The 24,428-nt window shown below is 33.7% G+C and overlaps 1 protein-coding gene across 5 annotated transcripts in view; it reads left to right on the top strand.

Moving 5' to 3' along the window:
* Nucleotides 1-24,428, top strand: part of LOC128675832 (uncharacterized) — a 180,375-nt gene that overhangs the window by 122,308 nt on the left and 33,639 nt on the right. For 4 of the 5 annotated variants that reach the window (XM_053755533.1, XM_053755530.1, XM_053755532.1 and 1 more), the window contains one exon: nucleotides 13,872-13,920. The exons of the other annotated variant lie outside the window; for it this stretch is intronic. The gene's annotated coding sequence lies outside the window, so the exon portion shown is untranslated. The remainder of the gene's footprint in view (nucleotides 1-13,871; nucleotides 13,921-24,428) is intronic. 5 annotated transcript variants of the gene reach the window in all.

Here is a 24,428-nt window from a genome sequence, read left to right as displayed (position 1 = left end):
AACCGATAATACATTTTTTTTGACGACCTCGGTGGCACAGTGGTAAAGTTCTTGCTTCTGAACCGTGAGGTCCCGGGTTCGATACCCGGTCGGGTCATGATGGAAAGCGATCTTTTTCTGATTGGCCCGGGTCTTGGATGTTTATCTATATATGTATTTGTTATAAAATATAGTACCGTTGAGTTAGTATCCAATAACACAAGTTTCGAACTTACTTTGGGGCTAGCTCAATCTGTGTGGTTTGTCCTAATATATTTATTTATTTTATTTGATAGATATATTTATATTTATCTTTTAAATTTTATCCCATCTTTATATCGTAATTATATGTAAAATAACTGTGTATTATTTGATGCAACGGATATGAACTGGAGGAGTTACGCAATGGACAGGAATGAACGGCAAAGAGGCCTTTGCCTAGCAGTGAGACACCACAGGCAAAAAAACTGTTTGTTTCTATTATAAATAATTAATTGGAAGCGTCTTATGAGAAATGGTAAATGACAGAGCTAAAACGTAAGAAGTTAACATACTGTGCCGATCACACATGAGTGGAAAAACATCAGGAAGAAGAAGCGAAGCTAAGTTTTTCTTTAAATAAATAAAAAAACTAAATACACTATACTATACTATATCCTAACTACATCCTATGATATACAACACTTATTGACGACAAAAATTTACTTAAAACTGAGTCCTACGGCCGACTTCCAAAGCGCAGGTGAATACGAAGCGGCGCAACAAACTTCACCGCAGCCACGTCGTTTTGCTTGTCTAACTTTATAGATATAAATAAATATGCATTGCACTGCATGACACACGGTATGACGTGTATTAGGGACATGCAATTTGCATGATAAAGATGAGAGTTACGTAGTATCATGTTTAGTTATGACAGTGAAGGAAAACTTCCTTTGGTTATGAATAGGTACATAATAATAATTTCAAATTAGAGATAATTCGTTGTAACTTGATCTTATTGATTTATAAATAACATCGCAAACACAAGATAATAATTACAAATTGAACCAGTAGGTATCTATTTGATTTCTGTGAAATAATATTAAATTACACAGAATATGTAGTATCATGCAATAACTGCCAATATAATTACAAATTTCTCACTCTCTCTATTTAATCCCGGACTACAGTAGGAGGGCAGTTATAAGCTTAATTAATTGTCTGTGTATCTGTATGTCTATCCGTTGCATGGTACCAGCCAAACTGTTGAACCGATTTTAATGTAGTTTTATTTTTATGTTTAAAAAATGTGCGTTTATCCGTTTGGAAACCATCAGCTCATTAATAGCAGATGAGATTATGCCAGCAACTTCGGAGTAGAGGGCTGCTTAAATGTTTAATTTAGTTTTTAATGTTTACATTATAACCATTAAATAATTAAATAGATAATAAAGCCGATTTATACTACAAGTATAAATTGCAATATTCAAATTTAACTGAATCCATTACAACACTGATATAAGTATTTAATATTTGTATTATTGTTTACTTCTCTTTACATTACTGCAAAAATTGTTGAAAACCCCATCAATTTTTGAGTAGAAATTTTTATTTGTCCAGAATTTCTCATTCACAGAATCCAATTAAAAGTTGACGTATCAACTTCTCAATAAACGTTAATGTCCCGTTATTTTTGCTTGTAAACGTTTACTGTCGGGTTCGAGTTAAGCTTGAGATCTAACTGGGTTTCGGATGAGTTAATTAAAAAAAATATATATATATATATTTATATATATATATATTATATATATATGTACAGGATGAAATAATATATATATATATATATATATATTATTTCATCCTGTCATACTGCGAGTTCTTAACCAAATTTCGGAGGTGACATATTCTAGTGTTCTCGTAAGTTCACAATGGTTTCACTACACATCACACGTTATGAATCTAAATTATATCTTTATTGAATTTAAATGGCCTATTCTATTGGGTGCCAACATGCAAGTCTGTAATAATGGAATAAGACTTGTAAAATAAATAAATATTTTGTTTAAGACCTGAAAATTTTCGACGGGATCCACGGAAAAACGTTTTCATACCGGATTTTCATTTTTCATACTTGTTCAGTCTCTCTCATCCTCGCGTACGTCCTGCCGTGACGTACTGAATCCCAAAGTCAGCATTAAAGATTAACTTTAAAACTTTGAAGATTCATACAATCATCCTTTTGTCAAACTTCTTAATTGCCTTTATTCTATTGTTGTCTATGATCTTTCCCAGTCAACTATTCTAGAAGTACTTCATAGTAGACGTTCCAGTAAAACTATCTAAACAACCATAATTAGACATCCCTGACCTACATTTAGTCGTAAAAATCGACCAAATTACATGAACACATAATGACTAGTCGATGATAAAACGGTGATTAGTCGATTGCTCACACATTCGATGATTTGTGATCATAAATCGATGATTGTAATGGTCCAATCATTAAAGGAGCCGATACTCTAATCGATGTAAAGTCTTTTAGTCTATTTTGTTGTTTGGTTAAATAAACATTAGATGTGTTCACATCATTATTTTATTAATTATGGTAGCATATATAAATATATATTATATCAGGAGCTAAATATATATTACCTTCGCAACGAATTTTTATGCAAGTTTTATAGATAATGTGATTCCTAAGAAATGTTTACATATAATATAGTAGTGTATAATTTTTTTTTTTTTTAATATATAAGGACAAATCACACAGATTGAGCTAACCCCAAAGTAAGTTCGAGACTTGTGTTACGGGATATTAACTCAACGATACTATATTTTATAACAAATACATATATAGATAAACATCCAAGACCCGGGCCAATCAGAAAAAGATCATTTTCCATCATGACCCGACCGGGGTTCGAACCCTCACGGTTCAGAGGCAAGAACTTTACCACTGTGCCACCGAGGTCGTCAATTGATTATGTTTTGACCCGAGCGAAGCCAAGACGGGCCGCTTGTATTGTGATTTAATATTAAGTATTAGATTTATTCAATCCATGCCATACTGAAACCCAGCGTCGTATGAGATCAATAAATTAGTAACTTAAAAATATGTTAAACCATGTCCCCTAATACAACTGAAGTTTTTTCTTTAATTTAATGATAAACACAGCTCCTTTTCTACCGATCTCACAGCCTAATAAGTTATTTAACACTCGCCCACCCTTGTCCCTATGAGAACCATTGTAATTATACCAAAAGGGCCAAGTGTGAAACGCGATAATTTGACCAAGAAGTTTTATTGATTTATTTTCCATATTAGCTGTGGTAGTGTTGCCGAACTGTCGATGGTTTTAGAATCGATAGTTTTCATCTAAAAAGGACTACATATCGATATTATCTATACTATAGAAAGCTCGAGATACGTTTTATCTCGAGCTTTCTATAGTATATTATTATATAGTATAGTATATAGTATATTAAAGAGCGATAAAAATACGTTCTGAAGTCCCGTTAATTTATATATGTAGTTATGTGTAAATTTAAAAAAACATTATTGACAAGAATCCACTGATACTGTTCGTTCGTAGTCAGGCAATAAAAAGCTAGCTGCTGCCCGCGACTCCGCCTGCGGCAAAAAGTCCTGTCACTTCTATCTCCACACCAAGCATCGCCTCAATTCGATGCTAGATTTTGACGGGGAAAAAGGACAAACAAACACATATTCAAATTTAGTAGGTACTTATATTATGGGTTGGTTGCACCAGCCAACTTTGATGTTAACTTTTAACTGCGCGCCGCCATCGTTGCTTAGATAAAATGAACGGAATTAGTAGGTACTCCGAAGTAAATCCATGATAAAATGTGGTAATTAGCGTTTTTCTGCGCAGATTAAAGTTAACGTCAAAAGTGACTGATGCAACCGAACCTGTAAATATGAATTGTATGGAAGTAATGACTTCTCTGTATTTTGCTAACTTATTTCATGGTTAATTAATAACTTAATAATATTTATTAGTAAAATATTCCGCATGCGTGTCGAGCGCCATCAATATAATCTGATTAAAATTCAGGAATTCCTACAATGTGCTAATTTCATTATTCAAATGATTGATAGAGTTAAGACAGGTTAGAATTGCAAATAGGATTTATCTCATTGCTTCCAGCTACGTCTCACAGTCGCGTGTTGATATATACATTGATATAAACCCAAGTCTAGACAGGGAGTAACTCAGAAGAGTAGGCAACATGGCTAGAGCGCCCCTTGTGGGGCGCCCTTGTACCCCATTTAAAATCGTAACGTAAAATATTTGTCAGGATTTTAATAAAATACATTTAGGATAACAAGGTTTACAGATAAATGTAATTTTTGCCGCAAGCTTTTATTGTCGTCAGAGAGATCTTGCTTTTTGCATTCAACGCGTGACCCAAAAATCAAGTCCGTGTAGTAAACCGTTGAGGGATTCCCTGGTTGGAAGCCGATCCTGGATGCACCATCATGTCACGCTTATAATAATAATAAATTATTATGGAAACTATAGCGACATGGAAATTTTCAGCTCTGTGTGAGAAGCGGAAATAGGTGATATTCAACTTGCAAGATTTGATTACAGATTACAGATGAAAATTATTATTATTATTATTTTATTATCATACATCTTACATCCAACATTACATAACATTACAGGTTATATAACCTTGTACGTTAAAATGAACTTAGCGCAAAATATAATAGAATGAATTAGAACAGATATTTGCCTGCCGTCGTAAAATAAAACATTCCTATATAAAAATATATATAAACTGGAATATGGAACCTCATTTTTTGGAAGTCCGTCAAAAATAGTTTTTAAACTGCCAAGAACGGATACAATGGAATTTATACGCTAGGTAAGTTTTGATTTCGTTTATTGTGTTTCACAAAAAGTTTAAGTTAATTGTGTTTCACATCGATATATATATATATATATATATATATATTATAATCAGCACTCGGATCACAATCATAACCTGTTTTGATATACCTTTTGACTATGTACATTATGTACTTTTATATATTATTAGAAAGAAAAGAAAAAAAAATTTTTTTGTAAGAAACAATAATGGTAAGCCGATCTGGCATGATAGGGACCAACACTGTTCAAATGAGTTTCTTTCGGCATTTCTTCTCAGCAGTGGTCGTTCCGAAATGCCAGTAGTTTCTAGCTTGTGAGAAATAACTATAAATTTAAAGATTGACGAGAAAAAGTGCCTGTGAAGGTCTAATTTCTGAATAAATGATTTGAATTTGAATTTGAATTTATTGTTGAACACAGAATGTTATGAACCTTCTGTGGCAAAAATATACGAAATCACCTTCTATACGATTAAATATTCTATGGCCCAGGTCAAACATGCAACATTAAAATGTCTAGACTATAACTACATGCCGAGAAATCTTAACGCCAGATTCAGAGGTATTACTAGAGAAAATCCAATTTTCTCCAGAAAAACATTTACCGTTGCGAGCATTGCTCGTTTGAACACAAAATTTTATATATCCAATCTGTAGACTCTTTATATTTCGATGCCAGGAATTCCTAAAGTCAGCGTACATTAATGCACTTGTGGAGGAAAGTACATACATGCCCATAAAGTTTTATCGCTAACGCATTAACCCAGGAGTATAAAGTTGGGCTAAAAAGTTGCAAGATGATTTATTTGTACTTCGGGGATTGTTTTTTGAAAAAAGTAACCTATGTGTTTAAACGCCTAGCCTTTATAGGTACCAAATTTCATTATATTATTTCAGCGGTTAAGTTGTGAAAGCGAATTATATTAGTTTGGCTTATATAATAATATTGCAATTTTTTATCAATTTTCGTACCTTTTCACCGAACACCCATAAATCTATACTATTATTATAAAGAGGTAAGCGTTTGTGAGTTTGTATGTTTGAGGCGGGTAATCTCCGATACTACCGAAGCGATTTCAAAAATTCTTTCACCATTAGAAAGGTACATTATCCAAGATTGCTATTAGCTATATTTTATCTCAAAATTCCCACGGGAGCGTAGCCCCGGGAAACATTTAGTTGTATATAAAATTGAACAAAAAATAATATTGCATGTAAAATATCCAAAACTTATTTGTCTCATAACAAGTGCTCGAGATCTCAGCCGTCCAAGTGGCATGCCAAACAACCATGAGAAATACCCGTGTTTCTCTCTTCCCACATCGTTAGGGACCCATTGGACCTTAAACACACGACCCGAATGCAAAAAGTCCCAATCGACATCCCATTCGACCTTTCTTGTTAAGGAATATTGTAGTTTTAATTAAGAAAAGATATTTCGGATAACCTTGTTTTATTGGCGGCAAAACAACGATACACAACAATAAACAGTGACAATTGACATTAGATGTCACAGACATTTTTTTCATGTGGAATGGCAAAGGGATCTTAGCCCATACAGCAGTCGTCTGTAGTTTATTAGTAACTATAAAAAAAGAAACTGAACTGATTGCGTTTCATTTGATACTATAATATAAATTATACTGGTATAGTAAACCTTTAAAATAGGCTAGTTGCCCAATTTTTGTTTTAATGACTATTCGAAGGCTCTTATATCATTAAAAACCCCAGTGAAAAAAATACTGTGATAATTATAATACTTTCAAAGATATGACAAAAATAAAATCACACATTTTTGGACTCGTCCAAACGCTCCATACTAAATGACATGAACAAAGTGACGTCACAACGTGCGAAAATGTTCACGAAGAAAGATATGTTTGTTCGACAGCTACATTAAATATTATGTTTATGGTGATGATTTCTTAATAAAAGTTGTTACAATTTTTTTGTTATTTATGATTGTTACATTTATTTTTATAATTTCATAATTTTTGAAAATGGACTTTCCAACCATCTTTAAATCTTCGTATTTAGATCCAGCTGCATTGTTACAGTCTATGAATTATAATAATGATCCTAAATATATCTATTTTATGTAGACATTTTTTACAATTGTCTAAATATTTTTGACAATTGTCTGACCTTGGCAACTACCCTATTAGATCTATTGTAAGCACAGATAATTTTTTATATCTCCAGTCAAGGTTTTTGATAAACAGTCGCACTAGACAATAAGTAAGGTTGAATTAAGGAGGTCCAGTGCTTACTAAACCCGTGTTTCTCTTCCCACGTCGTTTCGAGATTTATTACCGTAAATATTATGATGTGAGTAAAATTACGCCATTTGTAAACTAATCGAGTTTATATCGGGTATGTTTCCGGTGCGTAATGCTCCTGGTGACCTTATTAAATAATTATAACCATTCCGTAATTAGAATGTTTTTATCAATCGCATTTTTAATAACATTAAATTCCATTTATAAATTTTGGGTGAGTTGCACCATTTGCACCAGTCAACATTGACACTGATTTTGACTTACGCGCCGCTGTTTAGACAAAATGGCGTACTTTTCGTTTTTCTGCACACGTTAAAGTTAACATGAAAGCTAACTGGTGCAACCCACTCGTGTAGTACACTCATATCTAAATATATATAAATGTCACTTTGTATGTATATATAAAGCAACAGACAACTAAAAGATAGCGTAAGGTTTTGTTTGTACGAAATAAATTTCCACGCATTGAATGAGAAAAATGTATGTTTAAGGCTCCAAACATATTTATTACCCGTATTTTAGCGCTTCAATTACGTTTTATCAATTTCTTATTTATGGCATATACATATCCATACTAATAATATAAATGCGAAAGTCTGTCTATATGTCTGTCTGTTCGCTTTCACGGCTAAACCCCTGGACCGATTTTGATGAAATTAGGTAAGTATACATACTTAAACGCTCCCGTTCAAACTTAGGGTAGATTTTTTTAAATCAACCCCCAATTGACTATAATGGAGGTGAAAATTTGTGAATGGCTTTCGCAGAAGCCGCGGGCAAGAGCAAAAATCTCGTTGCACCGGGCTTCACTCCCGTGGGAATTTTAAGATAAGTATAGCCTATAGCAATCTTGGATAATGCACCTTTCTAATGGTGAAAGAATTTTTGAAATCGCTTCTGTAGTTTCGGATATTACCCGCCTCAAACATACAAACTCACAAACGCTTACCTCTTTATAATAATAGTATAGATATCACATTTTTATCTTTTTTATACAATGGTGATTTTTTTTTAGTATCCGCTAAGAAATATAAGAAATTGATAGAACATAATGATGGCGAACAAGTATAGGTTAATTAGCTTTTCCATTTGATTGAGAACACCCGAAAGAAACTTCTGAAAGTAAGAAAGTGAGACTGCATATTGTTTGAAATGTAATAAAAACAATACAATATCACAGGTCATGCACGCAAAATACGTTTTCCAAGTCTATATCAAAAACTTTGTCTTTGCTGACACTAATAAAACATTAAAATACTTAATTCTCTTGCATTTGTTATACCTACCAGCTCCATACAGTCGAGCCCGGACACATTGCCGACGCGAATTTGTTTTATTATGTATGTTAATGAGTATGAGTGTTTCATATACCGCAATGAAAAACCAGCTATGTTTTGGCAAACGGTTATGTGCCGGTTTCCTGGATATTTTATCTATCAATAAATAAATTTTGATCTCATTTCATACAAAAGGTACTTAGATGACTGTTGTCTATTAGGCTTTAAAAGGGCCAAAGGATTGTCGTGTAACGTTGTATTTAGCTACATATTTAACTAGATCTTTCTGTTATTTATATATTTACCTTTGTATGTATGCATTTTATTTATTTGAGTTATTAAATATTTCGTTTTAATTTGATAAGTACATATTTAATTTTAGATATTAATACGTTTTAATTTTTTTTTTGTTTTGTTATCAATAAATATTTTATTGTTTTAGATATTAATACGTTTTCAATTTTTTGTTTTGTTATCAATAAATATTTTATTGTTAAGAATATTTCGTTTTAATTTGATAAGTACATATTTAATTTTAGATATTAATACGTTTTAATTTTTTTTGTTTTGTTATCAATAAATATTTTGTTGTTTTAGATATTAATACGTTTTCAATTGTTTGTTTTGTTATCAATAAATATTTTATTGTTAAGACTTTTAAAGGTATCTAGTAACAAACAAAGACCTGCTATGTGGAATCTTGGTAAATTTGATAGAACTATAATAGGTACGTGTGTTTGCAGCACGATTATTTAATTTAGGCAGACACATTGAGTTTGACAGTAATATAACAAAATAACTCTCAATCTTAATTGTACTCCTTTTACCAAAGACCTCCACATTCTCGTAAAATGAATAAACTTCATAATTAAATTGTAATTTGTTTAATTACTCATTCAGTTCGAAATAAATTATCTTTATTTAAGCTTGACTAAATGAGCGTTGAAATATTTTATCTGTAGAATCCCAAATCGGTTATAATATAACGACGATTCGTTTTATGTTTTATTTTCATAGATATTTAATAAAAATATTAAATTTGTTATTTTCAAAATTATCTATGAACTCTGTTGTAAATATATAATTATTTTTGTCAAACTTGTATTATAATTTGAATGAAGAATTCAAAATCAAAAATTCTTTGTGTTTTAAAAATCTTGACATGGTATAATCTAGATATATTACATTGTACATAGGTTACAATAAAAAATATTGTGAGAGACTGGTGCCTGAACTAAGCAGAGCCTGTATCTACACCAGCCTCTCGCCGCCTGGAGTAAGACTGAAGTATGATTACTAAAGAGAACATTGAGAAAGGAGATGTTATATATATATTGCGGAGTTTGTGCGATGGTTAGAAATTAATTTGATAATAGATATATGATAATAGAATAGATAAAAGAGTGATAAAAGAAAAAGAATTGAATCTACAAAAGTCTAGCGAACAAAACTATTTTCTCTGAAAGTTTTTACTACCTTCACTAAATATTGAAAAGCAGCAACTCGCAGCAGTAGTCGTAAATCAGTTTAAAACTAATTACCGTGAGTATTGAACGAAATACAATACGCTTGTGGCTTGAAAGCGAACAAATAAAAAACATACTACAACCATAAGCCACCCATGACGAATTCCAAGCTTCCAGTCATAAAAGTGACCCACAACAATGCATTATTTACTATTATATATCGGCAAGCGACAGACAAACTAATTACAAACATAAACACAGGAGAATCGTAGGTGTAAGAGTTCCCGGGCGGTACCAAAAGTGTTTGATAAATACATCCGAAAAACTACCTTGGACGCGCATGTACAATGAACGCGGAGCCCAATATTGACCCTTGCGTAACCCCAACGTTCCCACGGTGTCCTGACGGATTTTCTCATGTTATGGAGTAAAATGAAACCCTCGTTGTTGAATGTAACACCACTGGGCGCCTGCCCTGTAACATTTTTGGTAAACAAATTGAAGTTCAAATATTTGGACTGATTATTCGAGTTGGCTGTTGGCACAAAGGCGGCTTTTAAGTCACAAAAGATGTGGTAATTGAATTGGATTTTTGTGTAATCGCTATCCACTTTTGATCCTTGTTTATCGTGTACGAAGTGGATTGCGTGAGGTTGGGGAAATTGAAATGTCCATTGAGCATTTAACGTTCGATCAAAACATGGGTTTAGTAACGTTTTGTATGGAGTTAAACATCTCCAAGATGATAAATGTTATTTTAGGCGTTTGTGTTTGAATGCAGCTTACGTACTTTATTGTCGGCATGAGCTCTTGTCAGGATTATGTACGTGGAACGCAAATAACGCAATCGTCTAGGAAATATTGCGTATTATAACGTGCATTAAGATTGAGATAAAAATAGATAGACATCGACAAAATTTACTGCTGAACTAAACGGAGTTAGTTTCAAATTCTTATTGTAATTTTATACGTTTGGTTATGATGAAATATACGTCAAACATTACGATACGATCATACAACTAAAGTATACGTCGAAAACGTTCTAATTTATGGAGATGATTATTATATGATTATTTATATAAATAGAGACCGCTGCTGATTTTTCATATACCTTTAATACTGCTGGAGAAAAACTATAAACACGGCGATTTCCTATGCTTCATTTTCAACTTGATCGGAGTTCTCTTTTTAATTTTTGCTTTCTTAGGTGGCCTGCCCTAGACTATAATAACCTTATGTTCAGTATGCATACATATGTAGATTTTATATCAAAGGTTACGTTGGTATAAAACATTCCTAGAAGCGCCAGGCGTGGTTTTGCAACCGGCAAATTGAAATGGCTCCATGACAGGTGCTACAAACAACACGGCAGGGTGCCATACATTACTCACGTTGCTAGTGATGCGAGGTCGATTGGTCCTATTACAAACTTTTTAGCAGTAAAGAGAGAACTAAGTGAGGAGAAGGGTAAGATCGTGAAGAAACCTGCAGTCTATGTAGTTGATAATTGCCTAGTATCTGAAGTGACCAGCCCGCTAGTCAGAACACGTTGTTTGGGTCACGGGAAAGTGATGGATGAGATTGGCACAGGACCGAAAAAGCGACGCGGAAAAGGGAGGCGTATACCCATCTGTGGGTTGATATAGGCAGAAAATGGTGACGATAATGATAATGTTGAAGGTGAAGGTTAATGACAAAACCGTTCATCACCAAAAACAATATTAGTTGTTGCGTGTAAAGATATCGAAAAGCATCAGGTCTAATATATAGATACTTCATTTATAGTATAGTAGGTAAACGAGAATGCAAGTTGTCTGATGGTAAGCTAACACAGCAATCTATGGACACTTGCGGCTTAATGATACTAATAGTAACTGATTGCTAACTTTTTAAGAACAACGGCAATGATCTGATAAAGATAAATAGGTATATAGATAACTTACTTCTTTTAAATAAACTGTTGTTCGCGGACATTAATATTATGAAGAGGATATTTTGCATGAGATATAACGGACACAGTTACCGTAATATCTTTTTTGATACTAAAATTGTAAGCTATGCAGACGTTTTGTCTTTCTCAAGTTATTGTTCTTAAGCTATTGTGTTTCTTAATAGGAATTTGATGTTTGAGGTTTTCAGTAAATTCAGTTTAATATAGTAAAAAGTAAATGTGGTCAATAGAGAAAGTAAAATCATGTATTTATTAATGAAAAATAAAACGAATCGAGTTCCCATCTCTACTCATACACATCAAATCATAATAACGGAAGTAAAACAGACAAAGAAATAAAGATCCTATTCTCTAAACGCATTGGACGCAAAATTGCAAATAACGATCATTTTGCGAATAATGCACAAGTGCAAACCACTCCAAATGAAGTTCAAACATCGTGATTTGTTATAATTACACTTGGATGCAAATGCAGAGGTAATGCAATCATAAATTGTCTGCATCTAATAATGCAGTACAATGTTTGAACTGATATCCTACTAATTCTCCTAAGATAATATTATAAATGCAAAGGTTTATAAGTAAGTATGTTTGTTTGTCAAATCTCGGGCACCTTTAATCTAGTCTTTAATAAGTGTTTTAACAAAAATGAAATTTTTAACTTTTATTGTTGTCAGAGAGATCTTATTGCATTGAATAGTAAACAATTGAGTTCCCACATTTGGAGCCGTTCCTGGTTGCACCATCAGGTTATACTTACCATAATTCTCATCCCTAGAATTGATTTTCCATATCCTTCCGTGGATGTACGAGGCTACTAAGGCCTTAACAGATGTATCTCTAAATCAAAATCAAATCAGAAATTTGGCCTAGGTAACAATAGCACTCCGAAAGACGGTTAGCTTTGAGCGTCACAGCTTTAAATGTAACACGTGAAGAAGAGAGAGAGCTGTTGCTAAACTATTAATGTTCAACATTTATAACTTTTTAACGCAGGAAAAATCTTCCATGCAAATTTCTATCAGCTTATGGCACAGCCTGTTTAACTCAAAACCTGTTTAATATTTACATATACATAATTATGCAACGCGAAAGTTAAAAAATAGTGATAGTGTGGCGATTTTTATTGTTTTTCTCATCTTCATTGGTGTAGTACCAAGAATTACGAGTACTCGTAATTAGTTTGACGACCTTTCATAGCGTAGCACCATTTTCGTCCGTCACTTTGAAACCGTGGCTTGCATTCTCAGCGCGTACGAGTATTTGTGATTGTTTCCACAGATATTTGTCCCCGGTTTTGTGAATGTTATGCTCATTTCTATGTTTCTGTTCGTCGTGCCCATGACTCAGGTTTAGTTTTCAGTCTTTTTCTTTACAGGCATTTAGATACTCAACAATCATCAACAACATTAACCTCTTTGCAACCAGTCACCTCGTTTACCATCTTTGGAATTTCAGAACTGACTATTCTAAAAGCCAACATAAATTAATCATCATATATCATATATAACTTACCTATTACTACGCCGCTTCCAATCAACAAGTATTTAATAATGTAAATGGAATGAATACCGTAATAGTAACGTTTACGTACAAACCCCCTGCTGTTGGCAGCGAACATTTAGAAACACAACAAGTTAGAATAGCTTAATATACATAGCGAACCTACTTAATATGTGCGTCCCATAACAACAAATTGAATGAATAAGATTTTAAGGAAACTTGCTCTATTACTTAATTCAAATCTGCCATTTTGATAAAAATATACTTTGTATGTATATTATGACACGATATATTAGGTTCCCAAAGGGCGCAGGCATTGAGGTAGACCATGGACGATCTCTAGACCAGTTTCAGCGTGGTTGACAGCCAACGGCTCAAGACAGAAACCTATGGAAGACAAAAGGAGAGGCCTTTGACTAGCGGTGGGATACAGGACAATAGGCGATGAAAAAAAAAATATATATTAAATGTTTAAGTAATTCAGAAACTCTGAATTGATTAATTGTAACTTACTAGTTTCATGTTTGTTTGTTTCAGGCCCAACGCCAAGGCAACTTCACAAATCAAGCAGTCGAATATTAATAAGGTACCTAGCTTATTTTACATGAATATTATTATGTAGTAGGTATAATGCAGACGGCAGACGAGCATCTAACACTTTCGATATACGGATATAAAGCGAGCACAATATTGTTGAAGTTGTCGCTATAACCAAAATCGGCCAGAGATCATCATCACAAGGTACCATAATGTTCATTAGAAGTATTTTAATTGAATCATCCTGACAATGCGGTTTAATTCCGTTGTACACGATATCACAAAATTGCACCACTTTTACACTCAATTGCTATGTCATTGATAAAGAAGATAGTGTCGTATCCATGATCATAAATCTATATGAGTTTTCAATAAAACTGTGATGCGAGTCATTGAAGGAATTATGTTTTTCGTATCATTATCATTAATCGACGAGAAATTGTTTCAATTGGTTTGATGTCAATGAGCGCTGGCGTTTTTTCTGCAACCAGAATGTTGTTGCTAGAAATTAAGAGAGAAGGGTGTCAAATCACTAAAGAGTAATAGACAAATACATAAAGCGATATTGGGCCAACCGGTTGTGCTAGTATTGTGTCCAATAGGCAGGAGCCTAATTAAGTCGAATAAAACCCCCGCTTTGATTGAACTTTCTTGCTTCTGCTATTTTGTTATCATCAAGGATAACGTACGTGCTAATGTTTAGACAATTAAGGATGTCAAAGACTATGCTAAGGAGAATAAAAAGTAGAAGGAAAAGGAAATAGACTGAAAAGGTTTTTCCAGTTTCTTTCGCAACCATAAAGCGTCTGACGCTCTATGGTTGCGAAAAAAACTAGAAAAACGCTTGGATGTCAAACTGAAAAAAAAAAGACTTAAGCTAAAGATAGGACATATTTCTCCGCCCATTTACAACATCAAAAACAAAGACAACAATAAGATGAATTGTTCATTCATTCCTTTGACCGTGCCGCTGTCAACCGCTTATAACCGTTTAAAAATCTAAATTAAAATGTCGCTGTCTTTCATAACGGAAAACAAAGAAGTGACAACTTAATGTGGCGATTGTCATTTGTCACTTTAAGTGGTGGCCTGAAGGGAGATGCAGTTGGTGAGAATTTATTGCTTTCAATGCATGTGTTTTGTTTTGAGTAATGAATATGTTAGGAAGTATGACAAAGGTTTTTATGATGACTTAGTTGACTGTCAACTATTTCTGCCGCCAAACACCAGTGCTTGCATTGTTGTGTTTCGGTTTGAAATGAGAGAGAGAGCTAGTGTAATCACAGGATACTGTGGCCTGGTAATATCTTAGCCTTTAAAGTAGTGAACGCTCGTGTTTATTCGTTTGATTGTATCTAATACACCTATATAAAAAAAGACCTAAAAAAAGAGAATAAAATGGAAGTTTTTGACGTGAACGACAACCAGACTAGTAATATTATAGAAAAGTTATTACACGTTATATAGAAAATTATACAAGGTTTCTTTTGATACAATGCGAAAATACATATACTTAGCACACATATGCCAAGCCGTGAATATTACATAGATGATTTAATAAACGTGTGACCCACATTATGTTATCCATTGACTTAAAATAGACTACTATCATAAATACTGATCATTTTGAGCCAGAATTATATATACGTCATACTAAAATTCAAAATTCATTTGAAACAGCATTTTATTAATACAAATCAATGGAAATACATACAGACTCCATACACGGCTTTGAACATAATATATTAGAAATAACATGAGCGTATTGAATTGAACAGTAGACTATTGAACCAAAGTGATCCATAAATTTCGCGTGTTTGACGTAATGCTTTGCTGTATTGAATACTTTAATGTAATATTGCACAAACGTAATTATATGAATGGTAATAGTTAAGGCGCCACACAGGTCTGTCGGTCTAAAATCTTGGGTGTTATTAATACATTCACTATTAGTCTTAGAGACATATTGATCATCAGAAAGCGAGGTTCTTGTTATTTTCTATCTACATTTCTGCATCTTGCTTACATTTACTTTTTATAATGGTCTAAGTTTGAGGTGACTGTATATCTGTCTGTATGTCTTATTGTATGTATTGTTGTATGTATGTCTGTGGTATATTTGAACCTTCGACGACATGAACCTTTATGATTTATTTTAATTTGAAAGATAACTTGTCTGTTTATTGGCGGTAACGTCATAAAGCCAGCATTCTTTGAACCTAAGAATGCTGGCTCCTCCTTCTGCCAGGCAGAAGCGCTGTATCGTTTTATAATTTACTAACTCGCCGACCACAAGCCGCAATTGTACGTACATAGACATAATGCAAATATGTTTCTTTCTTTCTTCCAACCTTGTGCTCTTGGTATCTAGATTTATTGGTCTCATTCAGCTTGATGAAGCCAAATCGGGCGTTGTCACGAATGCGCGCATTTCTCCCCTGTCACTGCTAAGGTCGCCGTTGATTGGAACAAATTGATAGCAATATTATGAACAGAGTGTGACAGGCGGCCATTGGGATCTATACTAACTTAGCATTGTATAGCTCAGCCTACGAAAAATTTATTAATCTAACAAGTTTTTTTTACAAAAATTACATTATTTACATTTGTTGCAATCAGCGCGTGACTGGGAAGTTATGTTGGTGGAGTTAATCGTTGAGGAGTTCTATCGTTGTGAGCCGATCCTAGGTGCACCATCAGGTCATGCTCCGAAACTGAAGCGACATGGAAAATTTCAACAATACAAGCAGAAGTAGGAGACATGTGCCCAGGTGAAAAAAACTCACGTTATTTCTGGGCGAAGAACAAGTTAAACACGAGCAAATAATTTTGAATATCGTATTCCTTCCATAAAAAAAAAACAGTGAGTCCAACTGTTGCCTAAATATGAACGAGAAAATTATGAATCTGACTAATAAATAAACGTGATTTTAAATGGTACAGTCAACATAAAATTAAGTTACCTTCGCGGCGGTATCAGCGGTGAATTTAGAGTGAATTTGCGTAGGTTTATAATCTGTTGACGGTACATCGTTTAGTTTGATTGGTGGGCTCTATGATTGAACGCTGTCATTTCACTGGGTGTCATTATCTATGCTATTTGCCGCCGTGAAATTATCTGGTAGGCAATTCGTTTTTGCTACAATTTATTATAACGCCTTCAGCCGGTTGACTGTGATTATCATTTTCGTTACATATTATAAAAAAAAGTCCTATACCGCGTCTGTCTGTCTGATCGCGATAAACTCAAAAACTACTCGTGCGGTAAGCGGTAAGCGAAGCCGGGACTGGCCGCTAGTGTTGGAGAAAATAGAATTAAAATTTCCGTGTTTGTCATATAAAAAAACCGATGCCAGTCAAGTGTCAATCACTTGACTGAAATCGATTTTTTTATAATATCCAGTTTCTTTCGCAACCATAGAGCGTCTAAGCCTTTTCAGTCCATTTTCCTTTTTTATTCTCAGCTTAGCATAGTCTTTGACATCCTTAATTGTCTAAATATTAGCACGTACGTTATCCTTGGCGATAACAAAATAGCAGAAGCTAGAAAGTGAAGGTTTTATTCGACTAAATTAGGCTCCTGCCTATCAGGTAAACAGGCATAAGGTCCCCACAGCCTATGGACACCTGCAACACCGAAGGTAACACACACGCGTTGACTACTTTGTGGTACACAGTACCCTGTAATGACACCGCCTCTCTCACCCTTCAAACCGGAACACAACAATGCAAGCACTGCTGTTTGGAGGCTGACATAGCCGAGAGTGAGGTGCCTTTAACAACGTACTACCAATGTCTGGTATAGCTAATCCAAATGGAATAAGAACACCTATATTTTTGTTACAGCCAGTTCTTGAATTCTTCAAAATAAATCAATCTATCATTGCATAAAGTCCCATAATTTTTATGGCGAGCACAAATCAATCGGCCCCCTCTCAATCCCACATAGATTTCTCTAACCCATTTGTTAAATGAAATCAACCTTGAGACAGAAAGCTTCCTGAACTTATCACCAGTAGGTATTGAGGTAAAACGCTTTTCTATAAAGCTACGTATTGACCTGGAGCATTCACACTAGAACAGAATACGTACTTTGAAAATATTTGTTTATTTATTTATCAATCATAAAGATCCTTCTGCTAGGCGAAGGCCTCTCGCTTCTCCCTCCATTTATTTCTATATTGAGCTGTAGTAATTGGAGTCAACACTAAAACAACACAAAAATATTGTTTGAATATAATAGAAGTTTGAACATTGTGTATAATACCTAAAATGTAGATAACTATTTTCTCTAGCTAATAAACCAAATGATTAAATTAAACAGTGACTGGATCACGTTGTTGTTCCTCTATAAAATGGTGTTTGTTCCTATATAAAAAGTAATTTTTCAAGTAAAACCAAGACAAATCTTCAAGAGGTTCTCAAATAAGGACACGAATGGAATACAACGAAATGATTCCTGTAAAGGATAATACGGCAGTGTTTGCCTCGCGCTCGACTGGGCGGAGGCACCGCCGTGCTCCCAGTTACAAACAGGTTAATGCATCCATAAAAGTTTGAAATTTCACGAAAATTGTTTATCAATTTCTTTAATCCCCTATTTTTATTACTTGTTTACAAATCTTTGAAGTTTCAAAGCTTGATTTTCGATACATGTGAGTTTTTTTTACCGAACCTAATGTTCCCGGTGAGCGCGCAGCACAATATTGACGCAAATAATTCTGTCGATCGTAAATCTCACTCGCGGAACACCAGCGGAGCTGTTGGTGAAAGAAATGGTCTTTGGTGATTCGGCTAAGTGAACCGTGGCCACGGCTCGGTCCCAATAACCTTTTATCGAGTTGCTAAAATTGGCGAACCTACTCTTGTGTCTTTTATATATATATAAATACTAATTTTTCCACCCGATACCAGGTAATATTAATATGAAAAAATGTTTTATTATGTACAATATTCACGGATTTTTTGATGTAGATATTTTATGTTTTATCATCTCAGCCACAAGAAGTCCACTATAGGCCATCTCACATTTTATATTTGTTGTATTGACCTATAACATAACTGGTAACTGGTGCTATATAACAGAACTGGTAGTAGTAAGTAACATGATGAAATAAATAAGTAAATAAAACTTTTGGCATATAAGATCATTATGTATGCAGATCAACTAATATGCTAAAATTATTATCATTTTAATAACACTAATTTGCACACTTTTGTTTATTCTTATAGGTCAAACTCAGGTTTTAGTAGGTAATTCTATGTAGGTAATACTAGCTCTTGCCCGTAGCTCCGCCCGCATTAGCCTATATTAAACCTATTCCAAATTTAGTCGTAGAAGGCGAGATACAGAAACACAGAGTAAGACAGACATAATTTTGCATTTATGATATTAGTATGGATAAAAACGTTATAAAAAGAATTTCTTTAAATTATATTATGTACTTGAACCCGTATGTTGTATTTCGGGAGGCGCCTCCGGTGGTCGGCGGTCGATAAACGCGAGCTGTCCGCACCCACATCGAGCGTTGTTTATGGTCGTCTTTATTGTGATTCCTCCGGTAGCGGGACAAAATGATTAAATCACAGAAGAACGAACGCATTACCCAATATAGTTATCGCTGCTGTTCCCGTGGTGCAGCTTCAGTAAAGTTGCATTAATCACTTTGACGTTCGCGCTGCCGCCGATTAGATAAAATGGCGTACTTGGCGTTTTATTGCGTAAATAATAAAAATAAATTTATTTCAGATTTCTCCATAATTTGTATATAATATCTTGTGTAAAAGTCTAAAGTTAACATCAACGAAATGGACTATGGTGCAACGCATTTATGTATGTGTACTAATTATTAAAAAAAATAATTCTTTGTTCACTTATTGACGTTAAAAAATTATTTAAAACTAATTACTACTATTACCGACTTCTAAAGAAAAAGTGGCGGCGTCGCAACATACTACACTGCAGACTTCTCTTCAAAGACATTGACAAGAAAAGGATATTAATTGATTGAACTAGGATCAGTACTATTAATAGTATACTACCAGTGTTCCGCCCGTGTAAATATTAGAGTTGTAACGAATTAAGCGTGTCTATTCTGTATTATCTTTAATGTTTGTCAGCATACATCGAATCAAGTGCACTTTTTGTAATTGTAACCCAGGCCTTGAAATTTGATTGGCTTGGTCACGAAACCTCACGAACCTCTATATATATAAACTGTAACTGATGTATGTCTGTACACAGGAGATATTAAAGAAAAGTTATTATGGGTGTCCAAAACATTTTTTTTTTTTAATTTTTGTCTCTCTGTATATTTGGTCGAACATCACAAAAAAACAACTGGATGGAATTAGATGCTGTTTTCACAGTTGTATAGCGGATTGTCTAACATGAAATCTGGTGTAGGTGTCATTGAAGTTGAAGTGTCGTTGTTTAGAAAGTTTAGATATATTGACATTAATAAGTTAAGTTTCTGTAATTTACGACACACATTTTTGTTTACCAGTTTTCCCTTGTTAACTGTCGTCAACTGTACTTTGCGTCACCTGTGCCGGCCCGTATATAATCTGCGCTTGCGCCAGATACACATCGGGGTGTGGCTGTATCGCTACACAGATAAATGCACAACGTAACTTGCTGTCAAAAGTGTTAATTTTTATCTCAATATATTTTAAGAAATTTAGAGCTTTATTTTAAGAAAAACTAAATTCTAAATCAGTTTGCATTTTGAAAAAATGATAATAAAAAATATAGATTCACTATTAAAATCTTGCGAAGTAGAAAGTCTAGTCTCGAAACTTTTTGGCGACGTTTATCTGGAGAACAGGCTTCATGGCGAATTTAAGATTCTTAAATAGTGACCATGTTGCGAGCCTATCGTGGTTCAAAGGTATATTTAAAAACAAGTTTAAGTAGGTACATTATATTGGCATAAAATACTTAAGTAAAGTAACTGGAAAAACATCAAAATCAAGAATATAAAATTGTGCAAATATTTATTTCCCGCCGTTTTTCTCGCCGACACTACATTCAGATCGAGATACAGATAAAGATCATTCGAGTCGATGTCTCAATTATCTCTTTTATTGGCTAATTTGCTGGGTGCCGCGCCGCAAAAAAATTACTGCAAGCCTGGCGTTGGCTCGTTTCATATACTTTTAATCGGTTTAAACTTCTTTAGTCTTTGGATTGTGTTCTTATTACTCTGTTTTATAATTTTTTATTTCATTAGCTAACTCCATTTTGTATATTACTTAATTGTTGTTTTTACATTGTATTGGATTCATTTACAGAGAAACAAGCTCATACGAGAACGTCGCTATTGGATATTAAAAACATTTTTCTTTATTTTTGCTACCTTTATAGGTTATCTAAACAATATCTAGGTAAGTACCAGTAGACTCTGATCTTTGCGTGTTGCATTCGAGACTGTGACGCTGCGAAATCCGAAGAATTTTTTTTCAGATGTTGCGTTCTCCTTCATGCATGCAATTATTTTTAAAAAATGTGAATTTTTCAGTAGGGATTCTTCGTGTTTTTAATATAACAATATATAAACATTTAACTATATATAAAAAAAAAAACAGAAAACGAATCAAAAATAATTCGCTTGACTTTACCCGTCTGTTCAATTAATCTAAGCATTATTTGCTTTCTATTATCTTATTTACTAATTATTCCACTACATACTTATGATTTAACCTCCTTATTGAAGTGTATTTAACCAATGTACTTGACGACCTCGGTGGCGCAGTGGTAAAGTGCTTGCCTCTGAACCGAGAGGTCCCGGGTTCGATCCCCGGTCGGGTCATGATGGAAAATGATCTTTTTCTGATTGACCCGGGTCTTGGATGTTTATCTATATATGTATTTGTTATAAAATATAGTATCGTTGAGTTAGTATCCCATAACACAAGTCTCGAACTTACTTTGGGGCTAGCTCAATCTGTGTGATTTGTCTTAATATATTTATTTATTTATGTACTTATTCGTTTTATGGAAAAAAATGCAGGTTCTTGTAATATTCACGTACAAACTACCGTAAGTTACCGTAAGTGACGGTGTTAACGCCGAAAGAACATTAGATAAGCCGGTGTGCAGTTGGCTGTACGATTCCTTGAAATATGTGCCTTCACTGAGGTCAAACTGTCCATTTCGATTTACGGGATTGTAAAACATCACAACTGTCATAAAAGTGTATAAACTGCTTTTAACGTTTCCTGGGAAATTTCAAATTCTTTAAATGTGTTCTGTACACAAAAACAAATCAGTAATTTTTATTAAAAAGAAAATAAATATTTTTTAAATATCATTAAATAACTACTAATTAATTCTTTTTCTTATAGTATTATATAGACATATTATTATACAAATATAAGGATATATGGTTATAACCTAAAATATATTTTTGTTACCAAAATTAAAAGATGATTTGTAAAAATTAAATGTATCTGGCAACTTGCAACTTCGACTGCTCAGGCGTCAGTCCGACTCAGAAAAAAAAAGATATTTAATTATGGGTATTTAGCTGCGGACTTGCTAACACTGTATTATTAGAGCTATAGTACCTATACCGACGCCAATTTAAATGTTATGGCAGAAAAAACACGTTTTTATTACTAGTCCTGTCCTCTGCCTGTGACGCAGTTTATTATGCCGGTTCACGGCTGTATGTATGTGTTAAACTGATTTTAAAGTACTTATACCGGATAATTTTTATTTCATACATACAAATATCACTCGATTCACTTGCTCATGCATACAAAATGATACTATAAAAGAGTTTAATTTTAATTTTCTAAATTTGCCAATTGACGATAATTTGAAAGGATTCAATAACAATTTTTCAGTGCCCCCGTGGAATTTCCAGTTTATGTGAAAATTGTCGATCTAAATCGAAAAACTAAAATTTCCGTCAAAATGCCCGTAATTAATGCGTTTCATTACTGGGCGTAAAACAGTCCGCGACAGATAAACCTAACACCCTATCTAACTTAGTACCACAGGGAGATAGTGTGCGTAGTAACCTCACCATAATCGAGTCGATTCGCAGTGAGACGCAGCTAATCACAGCGCGACATTGTAACGTAACGACAACCACACCGCAATGTGATTGGTTCGCTGCGTCACGCGAATCGACTCGATAGTGAGAGATGAAATGCAATACTTCGCCCACAGGTCGAAACCGCCAAGTTCAGCTATTTAGTACAACGTTAGAGGAAGACATCTTTAGTTGTCATGTCACACGGTTTAACAACACACATAATTACACTGGCCAAAGTACTCGTACTCCTTCTTGTGGTAAAGGTTACCATTCTGTATCTGTGGTTTATTAGTAAAACGCATATTAATATTTTAATATTTTCTTCGCTTTTATGTCTGTCTCTATGACAGGTTTTAACGTTAAATCGCATTTTAATGCCCGTTGTAATTATTTTGTTATTGTTTTGAAGGAAACGTTAAGCAATAAAATGGTAGTATGTTTAGTCAAATTAGAATTATTAAAATTTATAATGATATTTAATCTGATAGGTAGAATATACTTAATCTCATGAAATATGGAAAAATAACACAATATTATTATTCTGTATAACATTTAGTTTCTGTTATAGTAACAGAAATGAAATTGCATATATTTTTTGCTTTTTTTTTATGTTTCTCATGAAAAAATATGACAAATGCGTCGGAAAACAGACGATAGACTGTCTATAAAGTTCTAAGTCTTAGCTTTCGAATAGCGTTCCATATTCAAAAACGTTTCAGAACTGCTGGAGTAAGAAGTAACGGTATTCGTCAATTGGCTTTCCTCGTAATAAAATTCATTAAATTAAAAACAACTCGACTGGACTTACTTGGTAACAATTTATGATTTTTTCAATATTCAAAGCAGTTACCGACAACCCTGCTTCTACATGTTGTTCCAAGTACAAGCGTGTAGAAAACATAATACTAAAATAAAAAATACATCACTGCTTCACCCGAGACAATTTCTCACGAGAATAGTACGTTTAGTCCTGGACAAAAGTCTTCCTTCATAGTATAGTAACTATAATATAATTATGGAAACATTTTGGTTGTGTGGATAGAGCGTTAAAAGTTAACAAACCAAAAAAAATCTTTGCTTGTATAACTTTAGTATTCAGGTGGACATCAATCAGAAAATCTTATTTATATAAACTGGACTTGATAATACTGTTTTACGATTGAATGATTATTGATGATTGTTTTGGTGGTAAAATTTTGATAAAGTTTTCTTATTTTTTCGTTTCAGTTTTCATCTTTTAGAAAGGAAAACATCTCACAATCACAAAATTAAAAATATCATATATTAATTATATATTATATATCTCACAAAACTTAAACACTTTTCCTATCCACTGTCCCGCATTTTAGCAAGGTTGTAAACCCTCGGAATTCGCACGCTTTCGCTCGACACCAATGGTGGCCGGGGGCCATTTGGACCGCCGATTTAACACCTTAACACTGAATTGTAATTACGTTGCATAAGTGTTCATGCGACATATATTTAAAAAGCCTTCGCATAATGCAAATTTTTT

This window comes from Plodia interpunctella, chromosome 15, assembly GCF_027563975.2.
Source record: "Plodia interpunctella isolate USDA-ARS_2022_Savannah chromosome 15, ilPloInte3.2, whole genome shotgun sequence".
Taxonomy (NCBI): Eukaryota; Metazoa; Arthropoda; class Insecta; order Lepidoptera; family Pyralidae; genus Plodia; species Plodia interpunctella.
Note: the sequence above shows the minus strand (reverse complement) of the source record. Positions and strands in the feature narration are given on the sequence as shown.